The sequence below is a fragment of the Varroa destructor genome, unplaced genomic scaffold (assembly GCF_002443255.2).
Source record: "Varroa destructor unplaced genomic scaffold, Vdes_3.0 BEIS01000001.1, whole genome shotgun sequence".
NCBI classification, from domain to species: Eukaryota; Metazoa; Arthropoda; class Arachnida; order Mesostigmata; family Varroidae; genus Varroa; species Varroa destructor.
In genome coordinates this window covers 64,302,017-64,326,717 of record NW_019211454.1, presented here as the reverse complement: position 1 = coordinate 64,326,717, position 24,701 = coordinate 64,302,017, and the positions used below count along the sequence as shown (strand labels likewise).

At 44.0% G+C, this 24,701-nt stretch overlaps 1 long non-coding RNA gene across 2 annotated transcripts in view; it reads left to right on the top strand.

The window, feature by feature from the left end:
* The window catches only part of LOC147758968 (uncharacterized), an 18,201-nt gene extending 7,696 nt beyond the window's left edge, over positions 1-10,505 (top strand). Inside the window, exons 1-3 of one of the 2 annotated variants that reach the window (XR_015326059.1) lie at positions 2,743-3,023; positions 7,207-9,788; positions 10,288-10,505. This is a non-coding gene — a long non-coding RNA (uncharacterized LOC147758968). Of the gene's footprint in view, positions 1-2,742; positions 3,024-7,206; positions 9,789-10,287 lie in introns of those variants that run through there. The other variant, XR_015326058.1, reaches the window with a different exon arrangement.
* Positions 10,506-24,701: the final 14,196 nt, after the last annotated feature.

Sequence of the window (24,701 nt, the reverse complement as noted above, 5' to 3'; positions counted from 1 at the left end):
ATATATAGTAGGTACATTAAAAGTTATGTATATAGCGTTGCAACAAAACTAATAAGAAATCATCTTAACACTATTGATCAAAATAAACGGTAAACGGAACTACGGGATGATAATTACGGTGACAGTCACGGCAAAGGCAACCATCGTGAAACAGCAACAGTCACAAGTCGAGCGACAAATTAGCGCGTCTATGCTTCTACCTTTCATTGTCGCTGGTCGTCGTTGAAGTGCTAGTTGTGGGTCCGTTAAAACTGCTACAAGTTTTTTTATACTTCTGAAAAACTCAATAAACTGAAGAGGCGCATTTAGTACTGTTATTATGAGCCACGATGGAGACGTCTATATATATATACACACATAACCACTATAGACTATCTCCCGCATCCTACATGAGATATCTCAATTTTTATTGTGGGATAAAAAATAGTAAGTCAATATAGAGATGTTTGTCAATGTTTAAACTACACTTCGATAAAAGCGATACACTTTTTTCAGTGACAGTGAAGAAGATAATTTGCAATATTTTAAAACTCGTTTTGTTGGGAACGATAAGCCGATTCAGCTACTTCGAAAAGGCTATGCGATAATCCTACTACCGTCAATAACTGAGCCTTTAGAAGAGTCTTATCGTATGCTGACAGCCATTAAAGATCGACTTCGCGGTTAGATGGGCTCCCTGGCCGAAGTACAGATCAACCCATTTTTGCAGAACGCTATTGTTCAAATAAACGGCGTCTACGTACGACGACGTGACGTATGTTCTAATATCTCTGCAGGAAATGTGTACTGATCAATCATACCAATAAAATATGATAGTATTACTGCATATAATAAAATATCCACACTGGAAAGAAGAAAAATAGGCACATAATGAAGTCGATTACAAGCAGTCGTATGTATTCGTTCATGTATTTATTTCACGCCATTCTACTGCACAATTACATTGCAAACAGGTCCTTCACTTTACGAGGCCCTGCCGACAGAATCCCTTCGAAAATTCAAAGAATAATAAATGAAGGTTTAAAAAAAATCTAGATTTCCATTACAGAAAAGTGCGAGGTCTTCCACGGAGTATCTAATAGGCCGGACAGTGACAAGACTTCTTCGATTCGAGGGCCAACGAAAATTAAACTGTAGCAAGTTTATCTGGTGTCACTGATTGAGATAGCCAATCGTAGTCTATCAGTTGCTGATCAGAACTGACTATCCGGCCCAACGCTTCGCGTGGCCTTATGAATAACTGGCTGAAAGGGCGAGTGCAAGCGACATTCAGTTGGTCAGGCCACTGCTACTGGACTGCGAAACTCGACCTGATGACCTGTCCTAGGAGAGCAATAGGAGCAGCATCAAGATGAGCGGCAAGCTGAACCTGCTGAAAATATTTTTCTTTCTGTTGTTTTTTTACAAGTTCTGCCTTTGAAAATGACGCTTCAAATGCTTCAATACGCTTCAAATACCAAACAGTTGCAACGTTGATGGCGACAAAGCGAGTGCAACGAACACCATCCGTCCACGAATTGCTACCAGCAAGATCGACTGTATAGCATGAGTTCGAGATGGGCAAAAAAGCGCACTTGAAAAATTTTCATTTTATTTTCTATTAAATGTTTGTTGATGCCGACAACGCGGCCATTATTGCAGGGTAACATGCAAACACATTTAAGATTTGAGTAAGCGGCAATCTTGTGTTGTCTCTGTGCGATCTTTGTTTTGATGCGCTATTGTATTTTCTGCGTCCGGACATTTTGCGATCAGGGTAGGAGCTGGCGGTGCTGCACGATCGGACCGACATCGCATGGCCCATTCCCTCAACTGCTCTGATTTTTCAAGTGGTGCCAATCTCCAGACGTGACAGCGCTAAGCATAGCCAAGATGGGTTCCTGCACGCAGCAGCTGGATGTATGTACCGACTGCATTCTCACGCCTAATTCGAAGCGCTGCGAGTCCCGCCGAAAGCTATCTCTCTGTCGATGCCACCACGCGTATTAACGGGCCGACGTTCATCAATAGCTATACGAGGATCTGAAATGACCCAAGATCTGGAGATTTCCCAATTACTGACCAAAATAGACCATACTTTACCATCCTAACGTAGACGCATAAAATTATAATATTTCGGCTGGAAAAGACAAAAGAAGATGAAGATTATGGTAGAATAGATAATGATTGTTATGAGCAGACGGCGGATGGCGCTAACGAGGCGGATCAGTTTTGCTATCGACGCTCAGAGTAACGTCAGAGGCAGAGATCGAATGAAAATATTGCTTCGACATTTTTTTTTTTATTTTTTTCTAGCTACACATAATGCCCAATTTACACTGAGTGTTAACTCCTGCAGTATTAATATAGAATAGATATTTCCGTTGGGATAATAATTGCTGGAAAGAAGTGATTTTATGACAATTTCTCAGTGCTGCAGTGTAATATGTGTCTATAATATAGGCGAGCTTGCCCAAAACAGGCCACACCGATACACTATTTGTTTGCAATTTGCTTGTTCATTGATCCTTAGTCGAATGCATACTCTATGGCAGCTCTTTTCCGAAATCCTGTCAATACAGACCATAGCCGTTCTGCCTCGCACAATAGTAGAGCCGATACAAAGATGCAACGACGTTTTTGCGGTGCGGTAGATAGGCTGGCATTCAACCAATGATTAATCAATAGAAGCCCAGATTGTTCGATCAGAGTTTTAAAGAACGTCCATAGGGACTCTAATAGCAATATTGGATCATCTACAATGTCAACGTAGAACATAAATTGGTCATTTATCCACGCAGACATTATGCTACATGTAAGATGTGACAGTTACACGTATTACGAAAACAATCCATAATATTGTATAGATTATTTTGATATAACTATGAATGAAACTTACACCAGCCGCCAATGTAGCATAGCTTATTTCGTTTGCAGGCGGAAGCAGCGGCTCCATTGTTCCGGATTTCTCTTCTTGCTGCGCCTGCAAGCGAGGCTAGAGAAAAAGATCATGGCTGACGTGTTCCTCTTCGTAAATTTCCTGAGTAAGGACGTACACACGTAGTAAAACCTTTAGACGTGTATTCGTAACACATGTTCGGTACACACGGATGTAACGGATGTCGGATCGGCCTTATAAACCTAACAAACAAGCACATTATGCTATCAGCGGCAGCATCAGCAACGGGAACAAAGAACAGATATATGGATGGACTAGTATATTGTAGTATTTTCGCAACATGTTTGTATGTATGTATGTATGCATGCATGCATGCTATTCTGAAGCCAGCGCGAACGTCACCGGTGTCGGCAGCGGCAACAACAACACAGCCAACAAAATTAGCACCAAATTACGTATATTCATATGTATACTATATACGAAGACAGCTCGCAAAGTATACGCTACGATATAGGCAAACGGGCTTACATGGCGACGGCTGTGACGGCCCTTCCCCATACGCATTTGCACAGCGCTGCCGTTGCGGCTGTGCCCCCAAAACACCCCCTCTGATTGCCTTTCTGGAAGCAGTAATAACAAGTGGAAAATCGCGCAGTGTAGGCATTCTTTACATGAACTAAAATCGAAGCCAAGAAGACGGCTTTCTTGTGATTACAGGGGCCAATACAGGATGGCATTAAGTGGTAGGAGAGACACTCGACGAAAGCATCATAGACTGCTCTTTCTGGCTAATTGTTTGTGCATGCTGGCAATTTTCCTATTGGCACATTTCGGCTCCCTGCTAAGTCGAGCACCCACCAATTTCGAATGGCGAAGTAACGCCAAATTAGTGCACGACTTCGAGACTTCAACAAATACTTCGCGTTCGATGACTAGGTAAAAAAAAAAAGCCTGCCAGACAGGTGAAGACAAGTAGATGACCGAGTTCACGGGTGCACGTTAGATGTATGCACGATTTCCTGACAGCAGCGTGCGATAGGGAAGCTAGTGGACATCTTTTAGTTGGTTTCTGGTGTTGAATGGAGTGATTGACGCACAATGCTGGGTGGCTAATTAGTGTCCTATTCAAGCAGCCAGTGACAATGGCTCAGAATGAAAGCACGATTGGCGGGGGCGAGCCGGAACGAAGCCGGTACACGATCAGATCAGAGCACAATAAGACCGAACGAACCAGCTCAAGCCATTGACTTGAGTCATGAGACACACATGCATCCATACTACTTGAGTATGTCGTCACTAGCACAATCGTGAAATACTACCCAGCAAACGTACGCGCCGGTACGTGACCGATTCACTGTACAATAATAACAACGGAAACATACATATACGAACAAATATCCTGGTAACTATATCATGACGTATATATACATATATACATCATGATTAGATATTTTTGTGCATATGATAATTATAAGGATAAGCAAGACATCAGAAAGAGCTGTGGTCATCATGAACGAAGTGAAACCGAGATGTACAAACCCGTGACATATATATACACGTCAAATGAACAGCCAGAGAAAATATTCACGCCATTACATCATAATGCGGAAAGAAAGAAAGAACGGATCTGCCGTGAACAGACAGCCAGTCGATTAGAAACACTCAATGATCATGATAGGAAACAATTGCGCAATCAAACACTTGTCGAAGTTCAGCTCGTTTTTCGGCTCGCAGCTTGGAAATCCTGAGAGGTGCGATGGGGCCCGGTGCGGCATCACAAATGACTCGTTCTGTTCGAACGTTTCGTGTCGGCAGGATGGTGGCAAAGCAAAGTACGTGCCTGAATAGTGAAGCAGTTTATGGCTAAAATGATTCTTAACATGTCCACCAATCGAATGCACAGGCACATCTATGAACATGTATTGAGACAGCCATTTGCTTTTTCCAACTATAAGCGCAGTGAATGATTTATATCGACAAGCGATGTTACCATGCCAGCATTACATGGCCTTCACCATTCTTCGGCCTACACAGGAACTCGTGCATTTCGTTATTGATGGGCTTTTTTTGTGTAACGGAAACGCTCATTCGAAAGCTTCTAGATAGTGTCTTCTGTTTTTGTCATGTTGTCGAGACAATTGTTTGTCAATTTCCAATACACGGCTTCATTATAGTGCCATCATCGCATAAAGGGCTGCAACTGATACAGACTCGTACTTATGCATTTGTCAACTAAGCATATTGTCATCATTGACTAAGGATTATTACAGCTGAACAGAAATTCCCGGTTTTCACACTTTTCCCACTCCGTAGGCACGAAAACTGCACGTAAAGGGCCGCCCGAGTTTTTTATGCTATCATGAACATACAGTCGTGCTAATTATAATACGTCACGTGCAAAGTCTTACTGAGCTCAAAAAAATGAGAGCCCAACAAAAAATTTCTTCATTATATTTGCACGTTTATGCCCATGTCCACTTATCTATGACTCGCTATTTTGTTGTTATTATTCCTGCCCTCGCTTCAATGTTCTCACCGTTTGTTGTTGTTGTTGTTGTGCGTCGCAGACTGCTCCTGCTGCTAGTACCGGCGCCGCTATTCGCGCTCTGCCGTTTGACGTTTGAAAAGCATCAAACACGTCTCTATAGGTCCATAATGGCTTTGATGATTATGCGATCCGAACGACAGCCACAGGTCCACATAATAGAATATATAGTAAATTATAGAATCCGATGGGATGGGGAAGGCGAAAAATGCAAGCTATTGCCATTGGTATTTTTACTTTTGCTTGACGTGCGTCCTTTATAGAACTATATATATATAAGCCCCTGTATAGTTTTGGTCGCGGTGTTTATGAATGCTATATTCTGATTATGTTCCTTAGCAGTGAACGCAGTCGAGGGCGATAAAGATGGTAGGCATGCAGAAACTTCTTCGATAGATAGAGTGTTGAATAAGCCACATGTCAACAAAACGTTATTATATCCAACATTCATCCAAAAGATAACACAATATCGACAGGAAGGCTATAGGTGTAACCTTGAGGGAAGGTGAACCGTGAGAAAAAAATTGCGTCAGCTGCAATGAAGTTCCAAATAAGTAAGAGGTTTTTACCAGAAATGAGTGCAACACTGGCCACCTTTGTTTCCAGTGAATTGAAGTTGCGAAGTTTGACATTACCAACGGGTTCACTCGGATGTGCCTAAATACGTTGATTTAATAATAATGAGTACCAGAGGCCTCAATGCGCGTAACATTTAAGATACATTGATGTGAGTAAACTCGAAACAAATGTTCAGTTAATGCATAATGACCTTCGCCACCTGCTGAATTGGTCCTAAGTAAAGGCGCCCCGTCTTTGCGCGCCTTCTACGATGACTTCCTAGAAGTGATTTCGTTCTTACATGTATGCTTACCTCACACCGGGAAGTTGGCCACTCACGTCTTCAAGTTAACGACACGTATAATAGCTGCAGCGTCCAATGCCTTGCGTAACGGAGCAACCACATGTGTTCCGTCTCCGACTAGTATTAAACGTCTGATCGGTGGCCTATGTGTCGCGCTTCATTTGCCGAAGATTCGACAGCCTCATGTTACAGAGGTCAACGACGTTTGATTTCGCAGCATTTCGAACTGGTTTCGGTATCTCCAATCCAACCAATAGCCCTAGGATCTCTGTTTTTTTCACGAACCAAACTTTGAAAGAATATATATATATATATATATACATATAGGGTACAAGGTAGGTCGTAGAATTGTGCCAGATGGGGTAATTCAACGGTCTTAAAGTGGCCAGGATGCTCATGCGACTGTGTGTCTGTCTGTGTCGACCTACCTGTATGTTTTATGTCTTTAGTAGGCGTCTGTGCTCGTTATTGGGCCAGTATGCGCTCCAACACTGGCTACTTAAGTAGAAAAATACATTGCCAAAGGTTGCCGCCGAAATTGAACTATCGGTTACTCGTACTTTTTTGACGATCATGATGGCTTTTTGAATGACGACGGCGTAACTTAGCACTCACGATAAATCCCGTTCGCGAAGCATAGCGTAACTGACCTGAAAAAATGAGGACCGTTTGGGACCTTAGAACGACAGTGCGTATCATCTGGTACTGAGTCCGATGACAGACAGTATCTTATAGTCTATCGTAGAAAATGCTGTCGTAGCACTATGTGCGTGATATATTGACCGCACTCAACAAATTGGCCTTAAAGTAATTCCTTATAGTATAGCTGGGATACATATATCTTTGATTTACATGTGGAAAGCGAACACATTGCGGTTTCCGTTGGATACATGGGTCTTTCTTTTTCTCTGACGTTTACAGGGCAGGTGCGTGGCTGAAGCGCCCAACTTCCATCAAAAGAGCGAGAATAATCGTCATTTAGAAAAAGCGCATCCTCACGACATCAACGCCTGCCTGATGCCCATGTCACGTTACTCGCTCGCACCCCTTAAGTACCATCAACTAACTGAGATAACCCAGTGAGCCGTATGTTACTGTGCGGGCCTACGACAGCCATTTCTGCTGTTGCTGCAGCGCCCTCCGGCTTAAAGTCTATGACGATGAGGGTGGTAGAGGTATCTGTTAAGGTGATACTGCTGTCTCCCACCCTGGTTGCCTTTCGTTCCCATCCGTCAGACGCGTCTGCTCAACGTCGTGAAGACGTCGTCCTCTCGATCACTCGTCGCTACTCAGTCAACGAGTTCCTACACGACCAGGATCGGCCAGGTCATATGTCGTCTACTCGGAAGTAGCTAAACGACAGTGACTTGACTGTGTATTCGTAGGGGATTTCAACACCTCCCGGCGCCCCTCATCATTGCTAAGTAGGAGTCTGAACAAGTAGCTAAGTAGGCGTTGGGGCTTGTAGGCAGTTGAGAATATTGGCAATAAATGAACCGAATAGATCGTGTTGTCTGCAATACGCTTGCGGCAATCATTTTTGTTGGCTCTTCACGAGGCCATGAATACCTTTTTTCCTTTAATCTGTTTATGGCTAGATACGGGTTCCAAATCGAACCATGCAGCGACGTCTCGCCGACGTCGTAAGATTAAGCTCGAAATGCCATGTGCATTACGGAAATCAACACCATTTGGTTTATTTCGGGCAACCAATAAAGGTTTGAATTGAAGAAGTATCTCTACGCGAGTGTATTGGTAAAAAAAAGTTTACTCCTACAAGGAGCAGATCAAGGGGTTTGAGCACTGACTTAAGTAAGAACGATTACATACGAGAAAAGACAAAACTTGCTGATTAGGTTACCACCCAGTGCATATATATAAGAGCATATTGGTCCTTAACTAGGTTCATCGACCTGCAAAAAACCAAAAATACTTCATGAAAGTCAATAAAAAAAAAATGATATACAAGTACTGATTTCAGTAACGGCAGTCACTTCCAATAAGCATCTGTTAAAAATTTAGAATCTCTGTAAAATGAAGTAATTTCTACGAATTAAATTGGAATTGAATCCTATTGACGATGTGCGATCATCAGTATTTTATCAATATATTGCTTATTTTATTTACTGTTCACAGCATCAGTTCGTAAGAGTGAGTTTTACACAGTCACCACTAACGGCTCAGCCACTTCTCAGCGGGCATTGTATCGACGCTTGTTAAGCGTGGTCTTATGCAGACCACTCAGCTTTAGGTGTGGTCGGATGCTACATCTTCTGTATGATGTAGCAGCATAGTCGAAATTGTGAAAATGAACTTTCGAAATGTGGTAGTTAACGAACAAGCTCTACGAACGGACGGGTTATTTCAGGTTGTACCTTCTATCCCTACTAATAGGACAGGTCAGAACAGAATCGCCAAGTGTTGCCATAGTCGTTTGATCATAATTCATCTTATAGTAGTAATTATAGCGCAAGAGCTTTGGGTCTGTCGAAGTATTATGTTCAACCTGGTGATAAGTGAGTGTTTTTAAAGGCGATAGCTATGAATGCATTTCGAAATTCTGCCGCTTCTGTGAGACGATCGGCTCAATTACAATATGTCTGCTGCCGACGGTGCATAATTGCATCATTCGCCATGTTTAGCATAGACAATAGTGCACAGGAAACATTTGACGCTCTCACACGCACACACACGTGCATAAACACTTACTGGTAGAGTTTTCTGGTGCCTTACCATGGTCTCACCGTGGCGATCGCTCAATAAATTGGCTATCCGCTCTGGTTGATTAGTAGGTTTTGAGTCCGATTCGTATCCTCATGTGAAATTAGAAAACCGAGTTACTCAATGGGACTGGCCGGTTGCAGTCGTTTGTATGATCGCCGTCACGCCACTGCATAAATCGTCTCTTTCTCTCTTCTTAGCACTTGCTCCCTGTGTGACCGTCTTCCTGTTTCCCTATCCTATATGGTAGTTTCATAGGTATTAGGCGACATCGGCCGTTATATCGTCGACAACGTAACTGAAGGTCGCCCATCACTCGTCCGCTGTTACTTATCTACTGTTACGCTGCTGCCAAACTAAAGTTAAATCTACCATTGAGGAAGAGCCCGAGTATCGGTTAGCGATGCGTCGGCATCAAAAATTTCCGCCGCCACTAGCGCGATTCAAGCCGGCACTAATAAAACCGGCAACGAAAGAAGAGTTAGCTGCCACAGTAACAACGATAACAGAAACCGCTGTGACGAAGCGTGACGTTTCGGTAACAATATATCTGAGATTCATCGCAGGAAATTGCATACTATAAGCAGCTGCACTCTCAACAGAAGTATCAATCTTCCATACCTATTATATATAGAGATATGGGCTAAAAACACATAGAAAAATGCAAGTGTATCCTATATATACGCGCAGCAATATAGACAGAGAAAAGGCTGAAGAAACACGCGAACGGATGTTTGTTACTTCTGATCTTCTGCTCTATGTCAACTACTTTCCGCTTAATGGTAAGCTTATAATAAAACGATGTGATAGTCTAACAGATGTTTATAGCTATAATATGTGTTATACAGCCTCCTAGGGGAATAAGTGTGTTCCCTTAGTTAATATTCACCGGTTGACATTGGCGCCTGCCTAATAGATTACTGAAGATAATGCATACGTACCGTTGACATTAATTGAATCCGCTCACATATGTCTATACTCTCCTAGAAAAAAAGGACGTCTTTGTACAAAGAATTACTGAATTACATACGTGAAAATAGCAATTTAGTACTCTGGTGTATAGATCCGTCTTATGACGTGATTGTGTAAACAGAACAAGAAAAACCACGCTGAAATTTCTACTAAATTCAAGCCCCGAAATCGAAAATTCAATTTTGTGCTTGGCGCGCATCTAATAAAGCGTCAGAAATAGTAAACAACAGCTTCGTTCAACATTATTGAAACTAGTGGACTTCATAACGCACTTGTACCGTGGGGTTATTTTCTGTTTTGTGTTTCCAGCTGGTAAACTGCAACGGCAAAATAAAATCAAGGTTAGACCCTGCAACATTCGAAGATTGCAAAAACACTTGAGCATCATTATAAATTTCCATCGTTGATACAATGGCTGACGAAATGAAGCGCTCATTTATGTAGAAGAGAATTCATTTTCTCACGGTAAGATTCTGGCAGCTGCGTGTTTCTTCTCTGTATGAAGACAATTACTAAGCGAATAAATCATTTTTAGTCACTTAGAATGTTATGTTTTTACTTTAAAATGTTAACAAAGGTGAACAAAAGTGATGATCTATGGTTAGACTAACGTATGCTTTCTTAGAAAGTAAGCGACAATGCACGCGAACAGTATTTGCAACATTTACTTACTTATTTATACATTTATTTATTGTAAAATTATAATAACTTAAAAGTGAACGCTATTGCTAAGTTATTTCAAGTGGCTATCCCGACCTACCCTCTTTTTAAAATACTGCGCCTCAACAAAGAGGGACTAAATTATGTTGCCGGTGTCTTTAGCCCATGATGCTATTACTTGGACTATTGTTGGATTCGATAGAGATGAACTGGGCTGTCCCTACAAGCCAGATCTGAAAGTGTACTGAAAGCTCCTTTTCACCTACGACCACCCGCCGCTTGATTTATCAATTAATTTACAAAGCGTTCCGGCTTCTAGCTTTCGATAGCCCTCGAGGATTTCCGCAAATTGACACAAATTCCACGACCACAGCTATTTTGGTCTAACTTCACGTGATTTCACTCTATTGGGCCTCCGTCGTTCAGACTCTCATCGATACGGTGATTCTTCTGTTTTCCTATCCACACTTCATTGTCGGCTACTTACCCTGTTGCGCCTGCGCCTGCACTCCCGTTGCACTTTTTTCCATTTTGCACCACGTGCAGTCATCAGCCAGCTCCGCTAGCAAAAATTATTTGATGACACTAAACCTGAAATGTTGCAGACTTCGTCAGCTGCAGCGGATTGATCGTCGAGTGATGCTCTGTTGTCAAGGAGGACGCAAAGCCCGGTAAAAATGTTTACCCTAGCAGGCTTATAACGAACAAACTAAACCAGCAAGAAGCAAGCTAAATTTTTTCTATTGAGCTTTGGAGAGATTTCGAGAGACGACAGACGGCGAGAGACAGAAAGGATTGTAGATCCTAGTTCATTCAATGAGGGCTGAAACTACGTTAATAAAAATTCAGTAAAATTCATATTGTGGCCGATTCGGGCTAAGTGGAGAAATGATAGAAATGGCTGATTAATTAAATTTGCTCAAAACTTCAGAAGAGACAGTAGAGAGTGCTTCATCATCATTTGTTTCTTCTGTCGTCATTTGATTACGTTGTAGCTTTATGCCTGACGTATGCATTAGACGTTTTTCAGTCTTCATGAAATTTCAGCAAAACGATCGGGAAAAAAAAGATTTACGCGCTATTTTCTCAGGCTACTTTGTTAGTAACCTCTATGAGGAAGCGACGATTTTCGTCAAAGCTCGCTTGACCAACGATTAAAGATCAATATTGCCGACTAGTTCCTGACGTCAACACTTCTATCTGGTTCGGTAAAATGAGCATATTTATATAGTAACAGTCGTGCTAGCACTTACTAGCCGACCATTTACACTGACAAACCGTGGGCCCAAACGCAGTTTCCGAGTCACCTGGATCCGTAGACAGAAAGAAATGCCAGCGGTGTTATTGCCTTTAACGTTCGTTTAAAGATGTGTCAAGTATGAATAGCCATTACCGCGATCACGGTCCTGTAGTTCTGAACTAAAGTACAGTATCTACTGATTTCAATTGATTTTCCTAACGTCACGGGAGGCGAGATGCAGAAGAACAACGTGCAGAGATCTGCAATGCAGAACTCAACGTTTTAACAATTAGAGAACTACGACAGGTAGAAAACGAGCGCATAACACCTTCGCTACGTTTATTAAAAGTTAAACGTGTGTTTACAATGTCCAGCCTGCTTATGGGTATTTTTACTGACTGGGCAGATTTTCGACAAGGCAAAACGTTAATATTATTACTACATAATATACTACTATAATGGACATTATAATGTATTGAAGAAGAAAAAAGTACAGAAACCCTGCCAAACAGACTCGTCATAGTTTAAGGTGCATATTCGGAACCAGCTTACGATTTTGTTTGAACTATTTGGCGAGGTCCAAGGACACCTGCTACCCGAACAGATAAGTAAACAGCGCCACTAATTACAGTACGTAATCAATTCACTGTTGATGACTTTTTGCATGCGGTGGCAGCTAATATATGTTTGATGAAGACGATCCCAAAAGCGGTAAGCTTCACCCGGACGGATGATGCGCTCGTTTCAAAAACTGATAGTAAACTTTTTTGGCTGAAAGAAATAAAGCAGCTCGTGAAGCCCATAATAAACAGATGCGTCTCAATTACTTGTTACTTATCAGCGTATAAACGCGCGCACGACTACATACCTATCTCGCGTGTCATCTTTGCAAAACCCTAACAATGATAAACGGCACGCCAAACGTGAAACGCAAGGAGTTAACAGGAGACTGGTAATGATGTTGAAATAAATGCCCGCCAAAGTCAAAACAATGCCGTCGTTGTTATCAGGCGCGCGTTGGTGGTGGGGGGTAAAATTCAACTGCAGTATATCTCTTGTATGTTTCTGTTTCTAGCAGTTTCGTCCGTGTTGAAACCGGCAGTTGGATGTTTATATACATGGCTGCACCGCTGCTTCTCCTGCTGGTGATCAAGCAGAACTAAACACTGAAATGTCGATTGCTGCGAATGAGGTTACGACATCTGCGGAAGTTTTTCAGTGGTGAAGACCTTCTTCACTCCTCAGCGCGAATCATTGTACTGGTGCCATAAGAATCGCTGAACACTGAAGACCGCTAGCTCGTTTCTGTCACCACAGCTGTTTGTTACTGTTATTTTACTATTACGATTATTGCATCTGTTATTCTGTAGTCTAGAGATAAATACGTCAGAGCGGAGCGGAGCGAAGCTTCAAGATTGTGGCTAAAATCCTGTGAATTGTAAAAACATTTTTACCAACGGTAACATAGCACTTGTTCCTTATTTTAGCACGCGTCGGCGATAACACAGAATTGCCGCATCGAATTATTAATTTCAACATTTCTTGCTAACTGGAGCTTGTTGTGCGTCCATTCGTTTAACAATGCTACCTCACACGCGAAGGATCGAATCAGATCCGTGTAATCGAGACCGACGTGAAGGATGAACGCATCGGCGTTTATAGTAGCATACGTAAGAAGACTGAACAAAATACTCGACAACACACGATTCGAAATTGTTGATAGAGCGAACGCCGCGTCTACAAGGGGCATCTCAGAGGAAGGAGGGACAGAGGATAACTCAGTGTATCATAGCTAGCGCGTGCTAACGAGATCGAGACGGTCTAACACTGAAACGAACTCTCATTATGCGGATCTACTCGTAGTTGACGGCTGAGAAAGCGCGATGACGTTACTGTTTGGGAACATAGTTGTGTAAAAGATCAGGCCAATGTGTACAGAGGGGGGTTCGTTTACAGTCCACTCTCACTTGTAGCGACCGTCGCCACTCGGCCGCCTCATGAGCGTCCCAACAATATTTCTCCTTATCTATTCAAATTCTTTTTTGTTTCGAATCCGCCCATTCAACTGACGGTGCACTATATGCATACAACACACTTCTGGGTGTCAGTATGATCGGCCAATGAACCCGGTAGCCATTTAATCCTTTTGAATATAAAGATTAAACGGCTCAACTGCATATATGTCACGGCATATGTGAAATAGACGTATGGGCGTTCAGCGGTGACCATTTGCGTTTCTACTCGACTGGAATCAAGCTCCGCCGATATTGATTTCAACCCAGTTAACAGCGGCGTTGTTGTGATGAGTAAAATATCTGTTACTATTAGAGTGGTCGACGTAGGAAAACAAATGTAAAATTTATCTACTCATTTCCTACATTTGTCAGACATTTCATCATCGCATACTTATCGCAGCTGAAACGTCATCGCAAATATAGATAGACACATGTAGGTATGCTTCTGTCGTTATATAAATACAATAAACCGTTAATGACACCTTCACAGGAATACAAACCAGATCAGAACTGTTTATGCTCTTCGTTCTTCTTTTCGTGACGTCACTGACCTGAAAAATGTCTTAGTTCGTCATTGTCCTCGTATAGCATGCTGGCAACGTAAAGCATACCGCCAATAGACAGTCATTCATTATTTCGTTCAATAACCGCAGCAAATCAATGCACCCGAAAGTGCAGCGGCTAGCAATGCCGTTATACGCTTTGAGGGAATAGCGAAGAAAGCCTGTTAATATAAATCGCCGGTGCGGACCTGACTAGGGGGTTGATGTACCGATGGTTGCTAGTCATGGTCACGGCAACGGCGGACGCTACGGCAATAGTATTTCGAACGTAGGACATTTGCATTCGATATCTCGGCAGATACGTACAATGTTCTTAGCTTGGGCTTTTTTTTTTTCTTAGGCGTGAAGTGTTCGCAAGTGATGCAGGTGGTGTATGATGACTCACCCAACGGTACGACGTTTCTTTGTCGTTGTTGTAGCGGATGTCGACACTGTTGCCCTTACGTTCGTTGGGGCTGTTATTGCTGTCGCCAGCAGCATTATTATTATTATAGCAACTATTTTATACAATGGTATTTATGTTGTTAGCGAGGAAGAAGACATTGAAATTTTCTGCGGCCAAACACAGCTCTGCATTGCATCTTTTTCTAGTTTTGCCCCGTCGCTGTTACTGGTGCTTTTTGCCTCTTCGGTCGCTGGCTGTCGGGATGAATGGCGATCAAATACGCTGTAAAGTCAGCTTTTGGTACAACCCCCAAGCGGTTCTATCCCAGACACACGATTTTACCGCAAGCCCAAGATATTATGGTGACAACGGCAGTCGAGCCGCGCATGATTCTATCATTCTGACTGGCTGTCATCGCTTGTGTAACAGCTTATAATGAATACTTGTAGCTCATAGATTTTGACAGAAATGAAAAAAAAAACAAAGGAAAAAACAGCAACGGAAAAAATACAGTTATGATCAAAAGAGAAATATCAGACGATGAACATACAACGCGTACTACATAGTGATGTAGTTCCCTATGCTAACTTCGTTGTAGTGGTGTGTTGACAGATATCAAAATTATGATGTTGCTGATTGAAGTTGTTAACTTCAGCAATATTATTGATTTGGTTGGACGTACAGTGTGAGCTGTTGTATTCATCTTGAAGATACCGGCGAAGCGTGGTAACTGGCCACTGGGGTAATATAGATACTGTATATGGATATGTAAAGAAAATGGTTTATGAACGGATAACTCAATGCGGCTCATGTGGGAGACCTATGTTCTTATTCAGCGATACGTTTCAGGAACTAGAGAATAGCACTTAAGAGATCAGTACTTGGAGACCCTGTCACCTTATACTCACTAACCTCACGTGAAGTCGCTCGACGCAGATACGCAGTCATGTCTGTGACACTATGGGAAGACCAGCTCGAAATGTATTAGGAAAAGAGGGTCACATGATATTATTATTCCCTTACACTGTGCAGTAAGTTGAGATGAAGAACTCAAACAATTTAGAGATTCACTAAGTGAGAACCTAACCTGAAACCACACAGTTGTTTGTCGGTCCTGTCTGTCTGACCACCGAGGCAGACCTTATCGTTATTGATAGATGAAATTGCTGCCTATACCGCAAAAACACAGAAACACATCGACCGTCCTAGCCATGTAGCAATAACAGCAGTGATGCTGCATCATTTCAAACAAGTTCCATCGTAAGCGCGACTGGCTATAGCGTAACTGTAATATTTGATCATCTATCGGTGTCTATCCATATGTCACACGCCAATTTAAGGACATACAACAGGACAGATGTTTTTGCGCCGCTAACTATTTAGCTATGTATTAGGGCCTGTCGCGAAAGACATGTTTACCTTGATGGCTTCTTTTTGTGACAATTTTTGGCTAGGATGTTGTTATAATGTTAATTATCCTTGCACAGAGTACTAATAGCTTGCTATACGAGCTGATGATATCTTAACGATCACCTGAAAGTAATTGCATTGCTTTGCTATATGATGATTACAAGCAAATTAACGTATGGAGCTAACCAACTGGCCTGGCGACGCTCTGACGTAAGATAAATGACGTAATCAAAATCTAATCAAATTTGCTCAGAGGTGAGTGAGTCGGGCATATGAGGCGGGCCAGAAGGGATGCTGTGCCTATTGCGCCATATGTTTGGTCGCTTCACGTCGAATGATTTCTGTCCGTTGGCTAGATCCCAGCTAGGACGATGACTTCTTGAGGGCGCCTGACGCTAATAACCACCACCGCGACCGGAGCGGAACAGACCTTTGCACTGGCATCGTACAGCAACGTACGCCATATTTGACTCAAGCAGAACGTGTTCAACGTCTATCTGCAGAACATTCGCGTACGGTTTATCAGTCGGCTAGAACTGGTGAATGCCATACCTGAAACAGTTAGCATCGACATTAGAAGCTGAGCCCTGGTGCGATCACGGAACGTTGTAAAGACTGCGAGAGAATGTATTGTCTTTGTTTTGCCACGACATGCGAGGTATGCGGGGGCGAGCGCAAGGTGGCAAGAACTCAGCTCACTTTACTTGACAAGCGCTCATCATACTATGATAGCATGAGAGATTGATAGGTGGATTCGTTGGTGTTGTTATTGGCCTTATCATGATTGCATAAGTATGGATGCCAATTAGCTAGCGTCGTTTGTCTGTCCCATCTGTACGATGTCCAGCTCTAGTCGACGATGCATTCAGGCTCTGCATAGATCTGAAAACCGAACAATGAGCGTCACGCTCGTCGACCATTACAGTCTAGGCCCTATACGGTAAAAACAAAGTTGCTACGAATCCAGTCAATGTAGTGATATACAACGAAGACAATAAGGTGATGGCTTCAGAAGCCTCGGTAGCCATTGCCCCCACTTGAACGAGCTACGAAGCAGTTGCACCAAGCTAAACGACGAATGGGCTGGGCTGGGCTGGGCTGGGCTGGGCAGGGGCTAATGTCGCTTTGTCACCAGAGCCAACAGAATGCTGCTGCAGTCAGTGCAGTCAGCAAAGTAACACGGCGGCGATTGTCCATATCTTCTGCCGCTCGTGGTCCTGTATAGTTATCGTTCTCTCAGCTCAGTAATAGCGGCAGTGGAAGCGATACAGCATTGCTTATACAACCATCGCTACCGCATTTACCCCAGCAGTAGCTCTAGCTGCAAAAAAACTACCGCAATGATAGAGGCGATGACCGCGACGTCACACCGCCATAACAAAGACGACTACGCTGGCGCCCTGCGACGGCAAGTACCGGCAACGTGTACCCGAAACGACAACAACGCCATCTACGATGTTATCGACGCACAGCAGGAATAGGAGTGAATGGGTGGGCGTGTGTATATCTCTCTCACGCCGCTGCTTCAGACAGGGGAACAGGCCCTTCGAAGATGTTGTGAGCAGTCGTGTGGAGAGACAACATACACACAGACAGACAGAGGACAGCAGCAACATCAACAACAGAACATTAAACCAGGTCGTTGTTGCCATTATGCCGTGTCGTTCTGTTCTGAAGAAAGTGATGCGGATCATATCAGGCTACCAGACTGAACGCTAGTATCGTTTTTCAGTGTGAACTACTGAAGCATTTGCTTACGTCAATGCATAACTATACTGTAGGAAAGCGATAAAATGAAAACGAGATCCTCGGGAAAAACGGGTGAAGGCTCTGGAGTGGGCCTAAGCTAGTTAGCGACAATGGCAGCTCAAGCGATGGTGTTGGGGGCAAGAAAGCGTTATTTTGTTTTCCCTTAAAAAAATTTGCTGCTTCGTTCGCGTCGCTAGCATGCTTCTGCTCTAGACCATTGTCCTTCGCCTCAGGCAACGGGACGTTGACGATACAAAACTCGCAGAACTTGAAAGTTGTAAGAAATACACTAATCGTAAAAGTAGAAGTCGTAGTATGCGTAAATGTGACCTATTGTAGACGAAATAGGTGCAGACCCTTCCCCAATCTGGAGCAGGTGTATCTTCAGAAATTTTTAGATTCCTAGGGCTTGTTCACTTTTTCTTGGAAAACTGCCGTTTCGTCGTAATTTCTTTGCTGCTCTGTTTTTTGGTCAGCCTCTAACAGCAGCGCCCGGAGACGGGAGAGGACACTCAACCAGCAAAGCCATAAAGGCCGCTGCTGGCACTACGACAGCGAGAGCAGTAAATCGCCATAAGCGGTTGTAGCAGACAAACTTCACCGTTGCTTTTGCTGCTGCTGCTGCTGCTGCTGCTGCTGCTTCCATAGCATCCCTAGAACCCGTTTCGGATGCCTATTGTTTCCGTCGGCTGCGCGACTTCAACGCAATATAGCGGTAATACTGTAGTATTCAAGGAACATGTATGGCTGCTTGTGTGTTTGTTTGAAACTATTCATGTGCTTGAATATTCCCTTTCAGTAGGACTCGTACAAGTAAAAATAGTAGTCCCATGAAACGCAGCAGAGGACCGCCCGGGTGTCGGCGTTGTCACATCAACCAAATCATTGTTGTTCCATAGCGAAGTCGGAGTCAATCCTTCTGACTTCGGTCGTGGTGCTGATCACGACGACGCTACTAATGCGTCCAGAGGGAGGACGCGCTAGCGACCAATCGAACGAGCAAGCCTCACAGGCAGACAGAATTACAGACACAGCCGGGGCATATATAAAATTGCTTGCGCTTGGATGCCGCTTGGCTCAGTATTCTATTCTTTGTGTTGTTGGCGTCGACGCGCAATGGCGCGGTGCCGGCGATGGCGCTCTGTGAGCGCAAAATTATCGTCAGCTTCAGCGAATGGAGAAGCAGCGGCAGCAGTGAAGTCAACGATCCGTCCAAGGCCAACGCTGGTTACCCACTACCTCGGCTTTCTTCTCGCCCTCGGCTACGGTTCTGCTAGCGGTACCATCGGAGGTGTATTTGCCACTGCTGCTGGTGAAGCGGCACGCCGACGACAACAGCGTCGGCTGACCAACAACATACAGAACTAGCTGACCGGCTTAGCTCGGCCAATAACAACGAAGCGATGCCCTATTACCGTAGTAGCAGCAACAGAAAAGCAGAAACCGGAGGCAAACGACGACGAGCGCGCAGGCAGCAGCGGCGGCCCCCATGCCAACACAAGACAACTGCAGAAACAGCTACAGTAGCAGCGGCAGACATAACAGCAAGAACAACAGCGGAACGACGAGCCTCCAGCGACGGTATTTCTTTCGCTTTTTTTGCGATGAGTTTCTAGAGAGCTGTTTTTATACAAGAGTTATATAACGCATTTGTATATGCGTCTGTAGCGTGTAATCTTTTCAGCCAACGAGCACGCATGCTTTTACAGTACACTAGAACCAGTAATCGTTGGGCAGTTTTAACGGGACGACAGCGGTCGGGAGCAATAGCAGCGTAAACGTTGACAGTTTGTCGAAGTTAGGAACCAGCAGCAAAAACAGCCAAAAGTAAATATATATATTAATTTTTCAGGCCGGCAATTCAGTTTCGTTGGCACTGACTTGAGCTACTGGTGGCTGTTCCTTGTTCGGGCTGAAACAAGTACGAAACGTCCGTTCCTCCAGCGAGAATAGTGGTAGTGATAAACGCAGCAAAAAGTTATAGATAACAGGACCGAAATGACGTCGCGGCCATAATTCCGACAGCCAGTTAGGTAGGCAATGCCACATAATATAAAACAACAACAACAACCCTACAACATCGGGGCAAATTTCTTGAGCAGAACGAGCCAGAGCGGAGGCTGTTACGACAAACAGCATCCAGCCAGCAGCAATCATAGGCTAACCCGGGCTGGGTTGGCCTCTACTTCGACTCCGCAGAACGAAAGGCTCGATGTTACTTTTAATCCGAACACGATTCAAACAACAAATCAGTGGCAACGATTGGCTTTGCCGGTGGCAATTGACGTCTTCTTACTCCCTTTGCACGAAGGCCCCAACGATAATTTGGTATAGAAGAGCATCGACCAACTTTCAGATGCGTGTCGAAATTTCGTCGTTACTACTACTACTGCTGCTGCTGTTTTAGCTAAGACATCAACTCATTTATTGACAGATACGCACACAAACACGCGAGTAAACAAGCTGCTTTTTGTTTCAAAACTATATATCTTTGTGAAACTATATAATTTTAATAGCAACAGCGATGAAGACCGCAGCTATGGCTTGCAGTATCGCTAGAATGACGGAAACTCAGACGGCAACGGTTATGGTAATGAATGAGCTCGACGTGAGACGACTCGCTAAAGCAAAACACGTGCCATATACACATTAGCATATACATAAATATATGGATCTAGTTGAATAACTGCATTGCAGAGATTTATATGGAAAGACTGCGTGCGCGACATATATTAATCAACTATAGCATGCAATTCCAATTCTAGCTATCGTCGAGCTATAACTTAGCGATTTCTTTTTCACAGAGAAATTATAAAAACGCTGATAGCTCACGGGAAGGCGTTGCCTATGATTTGTTGGCTTGAGTTCTGTTTTAACTTCATACAATGACATACAAAGATGGATCTGTCCATTTATGAGGATTACAAGCGTCGCGGAAAAACGATAAGTATATATGGTTTGACGCTCGGAATGAGCTGGATCTCTTTACGCTTAAATTCTGGCGACTATCCCCTCCATTAGAAACTTTGCAAGTGCCCGTGTCTCTTTCCTCCTCCCGCGCGATAAAATTCTGTGCCATACCGTCTGAGGATCGTTGTTATTATGTGGCCTATACACTGTTCGTCGTTTGTTTACCCGGTGTGTACGTGTATTTGTACGAACAGTTTTTGTTTAACTGTGTTTATTGAATGTTTATCATTTCCACCCTTGATTCGTACACATTACTGATGTCTGTACATACCTCTGCTATTCTCCATCTCAGCCTGTCTCTTCCGTTCGTCCAGTGATCGAAACCCGCCCGTAAAATGCATAGTCTATCTCTAGAAGCCACTCAACCAGGCGGGGATGTTCTCTCTGTGTTTCATCGTATTTCAGTCATCGTTTAGTTCTGTAGGTGTTCTTTCATCGCATTGTCCTGACGCATCTGTTGCCGTCTTTGCTATAGCTATTGCGTATTTACTTGTATTTGTCTATCTATCTTTTTTTTTGGATTTGACACCGCAGATGTTTACTGCCAAAGGGGATGGCATGGCAGTAGCCGTGGTATAAAGAACAACTCCAAAACAAGCTCCAGAGGAACGAATCGGTCCGAAGCCCCTTCCCCTCTTTTCTTTCCCCCTAGTGACGGCGGGACAACATCACGTGGCTGTATCACCACTATATCGTACTATGAATATACGTAACGTAGTCGTAGACAGGCATATATTTGTAGCACTACGCATGTTGGCACGCAAGGCGCTGTCAGGAAATAAACTTAGCACGAGCAGCGGTAATGGGAAAATCACCAGTCGTTGCTTTGTGTTTACCACAGCAGCCCTCGAGCGCCTAACGCCCGCCCTAACGCTGGCGATACTTGATGGGTAAGCGTGAATTATAACGATCAACATTGGATAGCAACACATAATCGAAGCGCATCATTGTCATACTAGGTATATTGCAAGCCCCGATCAACAGTTGGAACGACAGCGAAGGCCGGACTGTTAACGGCAAAGGGATCTGTCATTATGACGCTCGAACGGTTCGTCGGCGTACAATTTGAGTGTTTTCCTTTCCTCTTTTTGTACATCGTCTCTCTACATGGTTATGCACGCCGCCACTTAGGGAGACCTGTCCGTTGTCTAAAAGTGTTGCCTACGGCCACTGCCGGCGCCTAGATGCTGCTCGCTATAATAGCGTCAATGTCATCATAAGAGGAAGTATAAAGAGAGAACGACTAAAAGGGCCACTCAGAGATGTAAATCCTCTCTGCACTGCTGTTGCTGCTGGAAGATGGCACGGTGCCATCGCATGTTCATCCATACAATATTTATCTGCTGATGCTGCCGAAGTAGGCTTTTCAGTACGGCGTACGGTATATACAGTGGTTGATCTGGCGGGAACACAATAGGATGGCTACGGCTGCTTGATCCCGCTAACAGCAAGGGTAGAAATAGGCCTCCTAAGGGCAGGATTAATTATTGGCCACTGCTCGAACTAATCGAGGATCTAGGAATATATCGCTAATGTCTTTTCAATAATATTGCAACGTTTATCGTGTTCTATGAACGGCGGCACCATCTGGGCCAGCGCAGGATGGAAACTGACCAGATTTACTGATAGGGATTATCGCAAAAACGGCACGATGGGCAATGTACGATTGCTAATTTAGCTTTCCGGACTTGCGATGAGCGTTGTTTCTCGCACGAACCTCCCGACTCAAAGACTGGCAGATCTGTAAAACGTATTTAGGACTCTGCACGTACTGCCATGGTAGGCTAGGTCGCGTTTCAGCGACAGCTCGTAGTGGCAGTTCTGGTTATTGTTTACTTCGGACTTCCCCCTTAGAAAAGTTGTAAGTAACAACTCCTTTCGTTGACTTGTTTAAGCTTGTCCGGATAATGTTGTTGTCGTCGTCGTCGTCGTCGTCGTCGCCGTGTAGAGGGCACGGGACAGCACGCGGCAGACAAAACCAATTTGCTTCAGCCCATTGTCAACAGCAGTAATGCGGATCGCATTCGTACGGGACGAAGAGCTCGTCAAGAACTTACCGCAATAGCGACCAGCTCCGACATCGATTGTTGACAACGATCGAAAAGCGGAGACTGAAAGAAAAGGAAGAGTCATTCGGGGTGGAGGCAGACGCATGCAATGGGAAACGAAAACGACGTTGAAGACGCTATCCCGAACCCGAACTCGTTCGTTGTGACTCGTCGTAACACAACTGCCGAATGATATTGAAAAATCGGTCGCCAAGAAATAGACTGGAATGTTAATTTACAACTTTTATCATTATCATCAGTGGAGCTTTTATTGATCTTGGTATCGTTAGTGCCGTTGCTGGTCCTGGAACTGACGTGATCTGCGCTCCCGGGATCAATTTAGCCCATGACTATCGAATAGTGCATTAACCTCTTTTCACTATAGATGATTCGCGATGAATATCGCCTAGATTGTATGCTACCCATTGCTGGCTATATTTATCATTGTTATGGTTGATCGTAGATTTCGTTTTTTTTTTTCGGGTACTAGCCCAGTATTGCTCTTCGTGCTGCTTGTTTCTGTTATTCTACCCTTTTTTTCTTTGATCGATTACGAAGGTCCGCCACGAACGATTGTTGTTTTACTATTATTATATTGTTATGATCGTAGACCAGATAGAGTCCGCTTGTTGCACGGTTGGCCCATGGAGGACACGCATACGAAATCAAGTAATAGTTATGAATTTGTCTGTCTGTACACGTGGGTATGTGTGCAAAAGTTGGCGTACATACATGATTGTGTGGTACTATTGCTGCTATTATTATTGATATTATGAATATAGTTGTCTGTTGATGCACACCACTGAGCGCTCGGGTCGCCATGATTTACCAACTGCTCGATACGTACGGCGCGTCGCCAACGCTTTTCTCCGCAACAATTACCCAAACATAATCGGATATAACATTACGAACCAGTGCTGAGTAAACTGATTAACGGTCACCGCTCGTATAAATTGTCGCCTAGTGAAAACTGTTAAATTTTACAGCCGAGCGATTCGACGATACGGAGCGGGGCCGCGAGTCGTTAATGTGATTTCAATCCAAGTTAGCATACGCCGGCGTCAAGCATACGTTCGAACTCAACGGGACACGTCTAACGTGACGAGGAGAATGATGGCGGGAACGCGAACGAGCAGTACAACGATGAAGTGATAGTCGTTGCTGGGAAGACTAAGCTGAAGAGGAGGAAAAAGCAGAATGATGTTATACATTGTGTTTTTGCCAGCGTCAGATGGCTGCGGACGGATGCAAGCGAATATCTTGTCGCTGCCGATGCGAATTGTGATGAACGTCAAAAAGGGCACTCGTCCCCCGTTCGCTGTTAGGCTAACATTTGCCGCTTTTGTTCTGGCAATTTTCTGCCTTCGCGTTCAGTTAGAGCAGGTTGACTCCCGCCCTCACTCGCGATGAGCTGTTGGAAATGCACGTTCTGATCCGCAGCCCAGGGCGTTCGGGATGGGTAGATCACGCTCAGCAGTGGATCACCATCAGTCGACTGCAGCGATAGAAGAGCAAGGCTGGATTGCTAATTCGCGCATTGGGCTTGGCTGGGAAATTCGCTGGCAGCAAAACAGCGACTAGCAGACGCTGACCTGTTAGCCTGCTGGCGTTGAAGCGCGGGCGGCAATGATGCTCAGCACCGCTGGCGGGTTGCCGGTTAAACGTAGTCTGAACCGGCAATAA